The sequence below is a fragment of the Dasypus novemcinctus genome, chromosome 30 (genome assembly GCF_030445035.2).
Source record: "Dasypus novemcinctus isolate mDasNov1 chromosome 30, mDasNov1.1.hap2, whole genome shotgun sequence".
Lineage (NCBI taxonomy): Eukaryota > Metazoa > Chordata > Mammalia > Cingulata > Dasypodidae > Dasypus > Dasypus novemcinctus.
The window spans coordinates 5,354,090-5,366,062 of record NC_080702.1 but is presented as its reverse complement, the minus strand read 5'-3'; the positions used below and the strand labels follow the sequence as shown (position 1 = coordinate 5,366,062).

The 11,973-nt window shown below is 52.3% G+C and overlaps 1 pseudogene; it reads right to left on the bottom strand.

The window, feature by feature from the left end:
• Nucleotides 1-292: 292 nt before the first annotated feature.
• LOC101425285 (cilia- and flagella-associated protein 90-like) lies at nt 293-11,668 on the bottom strand (annotated as a pseudogene).
• Nucleotides 11,669-11,973: the final 305 nt, after the last annotated feature.

Here is an 11,973-nt window from a genome sequence, read left to right as displayed (position 1 = left end):
GGGGGGAAAGGTTCAATGTCATGGAGGTGCCCGCAGGGAATGAGGCACCAGCATCACTTCACCTGAAATAGTCTCATGTAAAAGCCAGCCTGCCAGATGCCCCCACATCTTAAAGATTCCGCCAGGCCCTGACGGAGGCCCCTTAGGGAAGCTGCTCGATGTTCATCGTCCCCACGTAAGGCTGGATGGGGGCATCGCTGCAGTTCCTAGGTGTCAGCACAACGGGGACGTAAGGCCCCAGGCTCCCCTCTCTGTGGAAGGGGCCCCTGGGCCTTTGGGGCCTGGGGCAACCTCAGGCTGGAGAAATGTGCCCAAAGCCAGGGGCCTTGATGCTGGGAATGTCGTTCTTCCTGTAGAAGTCAGCCCTCACGTGGCTGGCGCGGCCATGGTCGCAGTTCAGTGGCTCGACGGGCTGGTGGATGCGCTTTCCGTAGGTGGAAGACGTCAGCACCCCAATGGGCCACTTGTGCTCCTGTGGGAGATCATGGAGATGCTCCTGTCAGCAGGGGTCTGCCGCAGCAGGTGCCTGAATCCCACCAAGGGGTGCCAGGTGGGCACGCACCTGCACCCCACCATGGTGCACCAGGTGGGCGCCTGCACACCTGCGCCCTGCCACTTTGCCCTAGGTGGGTGCCTGCATGCCTGCACCCTGCCACAATGCACTAGGTGTGTGCCTGTGCACCTGCACCCACCAAGATGCACAAAGGTACACCTGCATCCCCTCCTCCCTGGTCCCTTACAGGCTACTCCAAAGCCTGAGGATGCCTGTACCATGTGAGCCTCCGTGCCCTCTGCTCAGAACCCGCCGGTGTCCTCAGGTCCCTCCGAGGTGACGCCAAAGCTCTTGCAGTGCCTTCAGGCTCTACGGCCTGGGCCCTGCTTCCCTCTGACCACACCTTCATGACCTCCGTCCCTCTTCCCTCTCTCCCAGCTGCCTCCTGCCCACCTTTCTTCCTGCCCTGGCCCTCTTTCTTGCCCCAAACACACAGGGCTCCTTCCAGCTTCCAGACCTTCATCTTCTCTGTTTCCTCCCCCTGGAAACGTGGCCCCTTCTTCCTTCAGTCCCCTTCCCATCAGGTCTTAGTTCAAGAGTCAGTCTTCCCAGACTCCTCCAGCTCAGCCAAAGCAGACCCCCTGCCCCCACCACCTCCCCCTCACTCATTTAACATTTCACCCTACACTGCTTTATTTTCTGCACACCACTGACTACTGCCTGCAATTAGGTTCACTGTGCGTTTGCCTTTTATTTTTCTGTCTCATGGGAATGTAAGCCCTCAGAGGGCAGGGACTTTTGTCTTGTGGCCTTTATGCCCAGTAAGCTTATAGCAGATGATCAAAAGGTATCTGCTGACTACATGGATATAAGTAATGCCAAGCATGCTTTTCTCATGAGAGAAAAATTCAGAATGAATGAATGTGAACAAAAATGATACACCTCATAGTACCTCCAGCACTTTCTTTCACATTGAAATAAAAATTATTGTGAAAAATGACACGGTGACATTCTTAAACAGCAGCAGCAACAGGCAAAAATCCAATGATTCCCACCAGAAGCATGTGTATTATAATTTCTGTCAAATGTATTAAATAAAATCTGTCTACTCAGCAACTGGCCTACATTAAAAGCACTGTCCTCAGATCAGACTTTGTGAGGCTAATGCTGCAGTGTGGAAATGCAGCAGGAGGGCCTAATGCAACAGGCAGTTAGGCCTGTTGAGACCTAATGCCAGGAAGCAATTTCCTGGGAAAGAGTAGTGAAAATCATCCTCAATAAATGGAGGTGCTCCCACTAGGTGGGTTGGGAAAGCATGGAAAGTTGCTCAGGCTACCTCAAGTTTAATAATTAGCTTTTCCCCTATCTGGTGACAATGAAGCAGTGTGATACGTTCTGATAAAGAATACACTTTTTTGCAATGTTAAATGTGGTCTGTGCTGCATCTTATTACATAATCCTACACCCTTACAAAAGAGTGGTCAACTTTATATTAGGTATTATTTTACAGAAGTCTCCTCTGTTCCTGAAGGAGTCAGTGATGGAGAGCAGCTTTCCCGGAGTCTTGTCCTTCTTCCAATGATAGACCTTTGCCTGTAAAGAGGTGCTAGAACCTTCACAGATGAACTTAGGTGGAGTGGCTGAAGCCTTAGCAAAAGGTCCTTATCATGGAATCCTAATGTTGGGGCAGCCAACTGATTATTCACCACATGGTCTTGCCCCTCCCTCAGCCCCAGTTTAGTAAAATACATCCTCCACTCCCCCCTAGTCCACAGCGACTCAAGCAGAAAGATCTAGAAGCAGTCCTGGGTTCCTCTTGCCCACAGCTCACACCAGGTCCATCAGCACACCGGCTAACCAACTTCTCCCACTGGGGTTCTAGCACCACCAGCTCTGCCTGGACTGCTTTTCCCATTTAGACTCAAGGCTGCGCTGTGGGCTACTCTGCACCTACAGCCAGAACAATGTTTTTTTCTTCTTTATTTTTCTTTTAAAAGTTACATTAAAAAAAATATGAGGCCCCCATATACCCCCAACCCACCCACCCCAACCCTCCCACATCAACAACCTCTTCCATCATTGGGTGGTCTGGGGGAAAGTGAGACCAATGATTTTTAAAGTGAATCAGGGAAACGGACTTTGGCCCAGTGGTTAGGGCGTCCGTCTACCATATGGGAGGTCCGCGGTTCAAACCCCGGGCCTCCTTGACCCGTGTGGAGCTGGCTCATGCGCAGTGCTGATGCGCGCAAGGAGTGCCGTGCCACGCAAGGGTGTCCCCCGCGTGGGGGAGTCCCACGTGCAAGGAGTGCGCCCGTGAGGAAAGCCGCCCAGCGTGAAAAGAAAGAGCAGCCTGCCCAGGAATGGCGCTGCCCACACTTCTCTGTCATCTCGGTGCAATTTCTGATTATAATCTAGATTCTTCTTAAAAATGCAGTCATAGAGGGAAACAATACCTGTCTTGGAATAAAAAGAGAAAGTCATGCATTTATTTGAAGATGAGTCATCAAAACCTGATGAAACACAGATGCTAACCTGTCCCTGATGGAGCGCAGGGGCATAGAGTTTCCAGGCTGCAGCAAGTATTTGGGGGTTGGGGGGGTCTCCCTTTAGAATGGAACTGGCTGTGGCCCAGAGCAGGGAACCGAGGTCCAGCCCAGCAAGAGCAGGTGCCCCTGGAGCCAAGGGGCCTGGAATGGGGCACAGGCCTCTTTTCTTCTCCGCTCATTTTAGCTCCCTCAATTTTTTTCCTTTTCCATTTCTTCTCCACTCCTTTTTCTTATTTGTCTTCTTTTTCTTATTTGTGCTCTGCCCCCTGCTTTTGTTTTAGGCCTGCCTAGTATCCATTCATTTATTCATTCAATCATTCACTCATTCATTCTACAAATATTTACTGAGTACTCTCTGTGTGCTATGCCAAAAATGGTGCAGGGCCCATAACTTGTCTAATAACAATAAGATCACAAACTCCTGAATGCAACAGCTGACGCTGTCCAGGGACAGCTCCCCAGCTCTCTGTCTCTGACTCCATCACTTGTGCACAAACTTAAAGTAATAAACAGTGTGCTCTGTCTCGAGGGGCGTGGGCTGTGTGCTGGTTTTCTCCTTCATGTCTTCTACTGTATTTCTTCAATTTTCTTTAGTAAGCTTGTACTGCTCTTGCAAAATTAACCATTCCTGAATCCTAGGAATGTGTAACAGAAAAGGAGTTACTTGTTACGTTGTCAGCCAAGAGTCAGCTGTGTATAGGCAAATCCCTCTGTAGAGACAAAAATAGTTTATCATGAGCTATCATACTTGGTAATTCATATATCTATGCATACATAGCTCATATATATCCATATGTATATATACATATGTGTATGATAAATATAAAATATTTGTACACTCACATACATCTGTTGTCTAGAAAACAATGCTGTTAAAAGAGGTATCATCTTTTAATACCTCCGTTTTTTTATCCCACCTTGTTCTTAAAGGGAAAGTACATCTGCCTCATTGTCTAATAAAAGAAGAAGAAATGCACATGCTAGTTGTTCTTTAACCCTCCTGGTTAGCTGTGGCTCACTCTGGCTGCCTTAGATCCTCCCAGCAGTGAACTGAGACACTTGGTCTCGCTGGATTTGAGGAGTGTCAGGTCTCTAACCTAATGCCAGGTTGCCTAAGCTTGTTTTTGCATTCTTTTTTCTTATGGATAGTAACACTAGGAAGCATTTCTACCAACTACAAGGCACAAGGTAGAAGGCAGCTGTTAGGATAATGCAGCCCAGATGCAGAGTATGTTGGAAAACCCAGTAACCCCCATCCTCACTGACTCCAGGAACTCAGACTGGGTGAACGCAGCTTCAGCTGAGCCTCGACAAACCTTTCACACACCTTCCATCCTGTGCAAGACACCTGGTCCTTCTGGGGGAGACGTGAAGATAAGTCAGCCTGGCTGTCATCCACAGCCACCCTGCTAAGGGCAACAAGACAGTCCTTAGTATTATTTTAAAGTTCTTGAGAATTCCAGGGTGGCCATGCTAAAGGAACTTGTCACACAGCTGCTGAAATCCTGGTGTGCCTGTGCTCTGAGTTGCTTTACAGGAAGGGGAGGACAGAAAATCTACCAGCACGGGCCCAGGGCTTCTGCTCCTGTGCCGCCCCTGGCCAGAATGAGCCTGCTGTACCCGAGCTTCCTCCCATTGCTGCCTTCAAGCTTGTCCACTTCTGGTGTGGGCACAGGGTGCCAAGGCCCACCATGGCCTTTGCTTCTGCTGAAAGCATCACCTCCAGTATGGCTCATACACTCCTAGGTTAATGAGAAGCCCAAACCATGGCCAGTGATAAAGTTTTCAGTGTTTGATACTGTGAAAATTGGGTAGCTCTTTGGGGAAAAAATAAACTTGTATCTTTTCATTTCATAGTAGACAAAATTCTGGATGGATTTTTAAAAGTAAGTGAAAAATAACTCTAAGAACCTTCTAATCATCAAAGCAATGGGGAAAAATCACACAAAAAATATCAATCGTTTTGACTATATGTATTAGTCAATTAAAGGGGTACTGATGCAAAGTACCAGAAATCTGTTGGCATTTATAAAGGGGATTTATTTGGGGTAGAAGCTTACAGTCACAAGGTCATAAAGTGTGAGCTACTTCCCTCACCAAAGTCTGTTGCCACATGTTGGAGCAAGATGGCTGCCGGTCTCTGCGAGAGTTCAGCCTTCCTCTTCAGGCTCTGTGGTCCCTGCTTCTGGTCTCAGCTTTAGGCTGCCATAAGGTCTGTCTCTCTCCCTGGGCCTTGTTTCTTTCTGGGCTCAGCTGCTCTGTTTTCTCCACAAGGTCAGATGTAGACCATCAGGCTCGCTCTCTTCCTGGGGCCTCTGCCGTGTCTATGGAGCCATCTCTATTCCTCTGTGTTCTTCTCCTGTGTGTTCACTTCAAAGGGCTCCAACTCAAAACTCCAGCTGCTTCCTTTGCCATGTCTTTTTCTTGGTGAGCCCCTGCCCACCAAAGGGGTGAAGACTCAACATCCTACTGACATGCCCATTCAAAACCCCCATCATAATTTAATAAAGTAAAAGTGAAATCTCTGAAGTTAACACAATCTAATATGCCCAGAGGAAGAGACCAGTTTGCAAACATGATCCAATATCTATTTTTGGAATTCATACACAATATCAAACTGCTGCACTACATAAAATTAACGATATTTGAATAAAATAAAATAAAACTTTAAAAAAGTGTAATACACCATGGAGAGATCTCATTATCTTTAACATATGTAACATAGGAAGCTGATGGGCTGGGTGTCATCTCTAGCTGGGAGTGTTCTGTCCTCTTGAAGGAAACTTTATAGGTAATCCTCCAGACCAGAAGGCCCTTCAGGAATCCAAGGAAGCCCAAGCACCCCACCCACTCTGCTGGGATGGTGGGAGGTCAGTTCTCCAAAGGAGGAACTTGATCTTCTGCCAGGGAATGTTCTGGAATCCAGACCCTCCCCTCTGAGTAGAGGTACTGCCCAGCCCACTTGAGGCCAGCTGGCAGGAAAGAAAGATAATTTGCTCCCTATCACTCTCACACCACCCCCACAGGCCCAGGAAATTAAGGACTTAGAAGGAAGTTGGGCTCCTGGTCAGATCTGTGGCTTGAGTCCCTCGGGACCAGCCCACAGTGGAACACATATGTGGTGGAGAACAGCTGCTGGGTCCAGCACAGAGACTTGGCCTCCAGACACCTGGTGGAGAGGTGGGAGTTACCCTCCTCCCTCACACCTGAAACCTAGTGCCAAAGTGGAGAGGGTGGCCAGCCTGGCTGTGCTCTGGTGGGACCTGGTGGGACCCGGTGGGACCTGGTGGGACCAGCCCCGCCCAGCCCGGGGATGGGTCAGCCAGCAGGGGGCAGCTCTAACAGTGGGGGAACAGGGAAAGGGGAGATCCTCAGGGAAAAGGCTGGGCTTGTGCTTCCTCTGACCCTTCTGAGCTGAGCAAGCCCCTAGGGTTCTTATTCTGGGAGGAAGATCCTAAAAGGGAAGAATGGGCTCAAGAACAGAGCATGCAATCACCCTACACTGAATGTGTGAGCAAGTGGTACTTTATTTTGTTCCCTAAGCTGGAGAAACCCAGCATAATAGAGTATGATACGCAACATGACAAAAAAAGCCCATTTCTTCTCCTTCTAGTCAGGTCTAAAACACTCTTTAAAGTAAGAACGATGAGCAAGCAGCAATGCCTGCCTCCCAAGCCCTGGATTAGTTACCAGGAGCCTACCATAGCTCAGAATAGCCTTCTTTAGCACTGTCAGTGGATGTTATCAAAATCTTAGACAGGTTTTTTCTGTGGGGATTTTGCATATTTTGAACTTTTGCAGAACAAAAATGAATTCTTCGATCACAAAAAAATAAAGAAAATAATTTCATCACCAGCCAGCCTCAGTTAGTAACATGACCATCTGTTTCCAACAACTAACCAAACTGAAAAATCTGCTTTTCCTTTATTTTTTTCATCAATTTTTCTTTTCTCTTTTTTTCTTCCACTACTTTATGGGTTGAAGCAGAATGTTAATAAAGCTGATCTAGATTTAGATGCTCTCACAAAACAGAGCTTCTGGGTTTATTGGTATTTTGCTATTACAATCTCTCAAGGGATTTCCTGTTTCACACATGATGCTGCTTTTAAAACACAGAGCAAAACGAACCCCATTTACCTTTCTCTCCTGATGTCCCTCTGGCCCTTTGTGTTTTGAGTATTGTTGAATTCAGTGTTTCCTGATACTGGTTTAGCCCTTGCTGTCTACCATCAGTTTTCCCTCAGGAAATAACTGAGGTGTGAACAAAGTAGAGGGCAGCGCAGAAGGAGGGCTGCCGAGGTCGGTGGGGCTGGGGGTGGGAAATGGATGTGGCTGCGGAGGCGACCTCGCTCCTCAGGGTGGAGCTGTGGCTGAGAAAGGGCACTTGGCCGGAGAAGCATGGGCTTTCCAACAGTGGGAAGGGGAGCCAGAGACCCAACCCAGAGGGCTCTTCAGGGTCCCCTGAGTGGTAGAAGGCACCAAGAGCCCATTCTCCTCCACTCCTGGCCACCCAGAGGAGTAACCATCCCTGCTCCTCTGCTAGGTGCTTCCATGTGACCAAGGAGTTACGTGCAACTCTTCAGTCAGAAGCACGTAAGCACTCATGACCAGGGGCTCCCGAGGCTTCACACTGAAAGGACAGCAGGCTGAGCAGTGGCCCTCCCACCACTGGGCTGCTGAGACTGGATGGAGTAGAGCCTCCCTGCCACACACACACACACACACCTTGGCATGGGAACTCTATCTTTACATTAAGCCACTGTCTCAGTTTGCCTGGGCTGCTATGCCTCCACGTTGAAGCTTCAATCATGTGCATCTCCTACAGTGACCAGATCAGGGAGGAAAGACTTTGGGCCTCTGGGCACTGACCATCACTAGCCAAAGCCAATAACAGTAATGAGCTCCACCAACCCAGGGCTCACTGTGGCCCACTGTACGCACACTAATTACATTCATTCTCATAAGTGCTCTGTGAGGTTGGTTCTGTTTGATCTGTCCTAGAAGAGCAAAGTGAGATGGAGAGGCTGTGACTCGTGAAGCCCCCACAGCTAGTCAACATGGAGCTGACACTTCCACCCAGGACTCCCCAGCCTGGGCTGCTAACCACCACTGACTACTGTTAACTGTGCTCCTTGGAAATGACTTAGGAAGTAATTTGCTCAGCTTTGGTAGGGCCTGAAATTACCTGCAGTGAATTTTGGGGCAGTTCAGTCCTTCAGCAAACCTGCCCTACAGAACTCACTCTCTTTATGTCCATGATCCCAAGGTCAGGGGAACTGCTCCTGGAGCCCTGGAGCTGATCAGATACCAGTGCCCATAATCCAATAACGTGGCATGAACAGTGGTAGCTCACCCATGAAATGGACTTTGAAATGCCTTTTGCTGTTCTTTGTGCTTTTAAGGCTCTTTTCTTTAGATTTTAATTAATATTTATTTTGGTGGCATCATTTCCTTTTGTCATACCCAAAGCCTCAGGACTTGAATTTGCCTGTGACCCCAGCTAATCAAGTCTGCCCTGAAATGCTTTAAACACGTAAAATCCCATTTGAATGAATGTGTTCTAAAGACACTTCCCTTTTCCAGGAGGCAGTAAGGCATTCGAGCAGGAGTCGGGGACTTTCTCTGTGGAGGGCCAGGTGGGAACTCTCCTGCCCCGTGGGCTCTGTCACGTACAATCACTCAGCCCCAACATCCTAGACTGGATGATGGGGAAATGAATGGGTGTGGCTGTGTTCTTAAAAAACTTTATCAAAACAGGCAGGGGGCCAGATTTGGCCCACAGGCCTTAGTGTGCCGGCCCTGTCCTATAAAGTGGCGTGCTTATGGCTCCTTCCTGATTTCTCCCCAAGAGACAGAGCCCGGGTCACTTCCTACCTCGGGGCACCTCTCTGGCCCTTGTTCAGTCAGCCCTGGAAGGTGGGGCCACTTATCAGACCGCCAAATTCAGGAAGGAGAAACTGAGTCTTCAGGCTCACTCTGCCCTTCTCCATCTTGGGCCTGGCCCACAGGGGGCAAGGGTTCTGCTCTGCTTTTCTACCACATTTGAGCTTCGGAAGCTGCAAATCCCACTGTGCAGCCCTCAGCAGTACCTTACATCAGTGACACCCCACTGAGGAGCAGTCTACAGTCCACCTTAGGGTGCTATGGAAAGGGACTCCTCAAAGGTACAAACGGTGTAGTGTGAGCTGTCTTTGTTATTCCAAAAATCCAGGTGAATTTTATATTCTCTCAATAAAGTGGCATAGAACAACTTCATACACCAACATCCTGGCTTTTTGGCTATTATCTCACGAAGGCCATCAACTCACTGGCAGTATCATAGGTGCTGTATACTTAAAATGTAAAGGCCACTTAATAAGTGAAACTATTTACAGCTGTTTAAAAGCTATTGCTCACAGGGAAAAAAAAACATAAGAGGTGTGTGTTGCAGAAGATTGGGACCCCTTCCGTTCCACCCCACTCCTGTTTTAATGGCCAGCAGAGACAGGTATGGTGTCAAGAGACCTTCCTTCCTCCCTCCCTCCAGTCCTTCCACAGGCTCAAAGCCAGACAGAGGGGGCCTCAGATTCAAGAGATGACTCCGGGGCAGGCTGAGGGCCACGTCGCTTCTACTGGAAACTCTGCTTCTGTGTGTGAAGTGAAGCTCGTGAGCGTCAGAGGCCTCCCACCAGTACTCCAGCGAGGGCTGACCTGAACTGGGAACTTACCTGCGCACCACTGATTGTGGGCTGCTAGGAGAGGAAGGAGGCATTTTGCGGGGTTATTTTATACACCATTAACTGCCTTTCCAAGTGGATCTGTATTTTGTGCTATGGGTTGAACTGTGTCCCCCAAAAAGATACCTTGAAGTCCTAATCCTGGGTACCTGGGAACTTTTTGCAAAAGCATTATTGTGAACGGAATCATTTAAATTGAATGAGGCTGACTGCAGTGGGTGGGCCCTTAGTCCAGCACAGCTGGTGTCTTTAGAAGGGGGGTGTGGGCACAGGCAGACAAGAGGGGAGGGCGCCATGGGAAGAGAGACAGAGCAGGCCACAGGGCCACTGAGGAGGCCCTGAAACCCACGGCTTGCTGGCCAAGCGCCAGGAGCAGAGCAGCCAGGATGGACCCACCAGCACCGGCCCACTCACTTGTGGCTTCAGCCTGCAGGGCTGAGAGCCGGGTTTCTGGTGTTTTTAGCCACCCAGTTGTGGCACTTGTGACAGCAGCCTGAAGAGTGAGGCACCCCTATTCTGGCCATCCCATCCCACCAGGAGGGCTGAGGGATAGCCCAGGTGCCCAGCTGTCCGCCAGGCTTAGGGACCCCAACCAAGGCTCTTATCTAATCAGATTCCCGGGGACGCCCTGGGGACTACAGAAACAATGTTGAAAAGAAAGGAATGGGTGACCTGGACAACTCTCAACACGCTTCTCTTTCTCCCTTCCGCCCTCTCTTGGGGGCTTTGGCTGCTCAGACCCGCCCGAGCTCTTCCCACCACGCACACCTTCCCAGAGCCGCGGCGCCAGATGGTGCAGACCTAATCCTGGTTCTCCTTGGTGGGTGGGAAGGCGGCCCGAGGGTCCCCGGGACCCAGGACCGCCATCGGCCTGGCTTCTTCCTCACGGCCTGGGGACCACCGCACAGACCGCTCAGGGGGCCGCGCCCACACGCTGCACAGCCTCGGCGCGCCCTTTCTAGACTGTGCACCCCCGGGTAGCCGCGAGGCCCCTCCAGCTCCGGAGGGTGGGTGTCACTGTGTCTCGCAGTACTAGAAGCTCTGCTCTCCGAGGTCCAGGCGCCCTTCCCACCGACTCCGCCGAGGAGCCCCTGGCCCCTCCACCCCGGGCGCCCCATCGAGTCCTCCTCCCCAGGGAGCATTCCCTTCTTCCCCCCCCACCCACTCGACCTTCCTGGTAGCCCTTTCCCAGTGTCCTGTCCTGCTCCCACCCCCAGAAGCATCCCTCAGGCTGCCCGGGCCCCGCCCCCACGCCCTGCCGGGTCCCCAGACCCCTTCCACGCAGTGCAGCTGGATCTCCAGTCCCCGTTCTGGGTGGCACAGCCCCCCCCCCCCCCAACCCTCCCGGCTGTGAAGCCCGCCGCAGACCCACTCCAGTCCCTAAACTTCTCCCCCCCCACCCCGCTTGAGCCCCGCCCCAGCCCCGCCCCCAGCCTCTAACCTCTCCCCCCTTGCAGCCCCGCCCCAGCCCCAGTCCTGACCCGCCCCAGCCCCTGGCCTCTATCCCTTCTTGCAGCCCCGCCCCGAGCCCCTAACCTCTCTCCCCGCTTGCAGCCCGCCCCGGCCACGCCCCTACCCCGCCCCCAGTCCCTAACCTCACCCCTCGCTTGCAGCCCCGCCCCCGTCCCGTCCCCAACGTCTCCCCTCGCTTGAAGCCCCGCCCCAGCCTCACCCCCAGCCCCTAGCCTCGCCCCTCGCCTGCAGCCCCGCTCCGGCCCCGCCCCGGCCCCGCTCCTCCCCCGGCGCCGCCCCCGCGCCTCACCCGGGCTGGCGGGAGTAGTGGCTGTGCTACTTGGGGTCCGGGCGCCGCGGTGGGACGTAGCTGAAGGAGGACAGCGCCGAGATGGGCGGCGGCCGGGGCTTGCCCCGCAGCGTGGCGGCGGTGATCTGGTGATCTCCTCCTCGTCCTCCATCCGCCCTCTTCCAGCTTCTCGGCCGAGGTCATGTCGTCCCGCCCGGCCAGGGAACTCGAACGTGTCCTCCTGCCCGGCTGCCCCGCGCCCGCGTTCGGCGGTTGCCAGGGAACCGGGGCCTCGCATTACAAAACTGGGCGGAGGGAGCAGGGCCGGGAACCAGGGCGGGGGGCGCAGAGCGGGGGGCGCAGGGCGGGGGGAGCAGGGCGGAGGGCGCAGGGCAGGGGGCGCGCAGTGCAGGGGGCGCAGGGCAAGGGGAGCAGGGCGGAGGGCGCAGGGCGGGGGCACAGGGCGGCCTGAGCAGC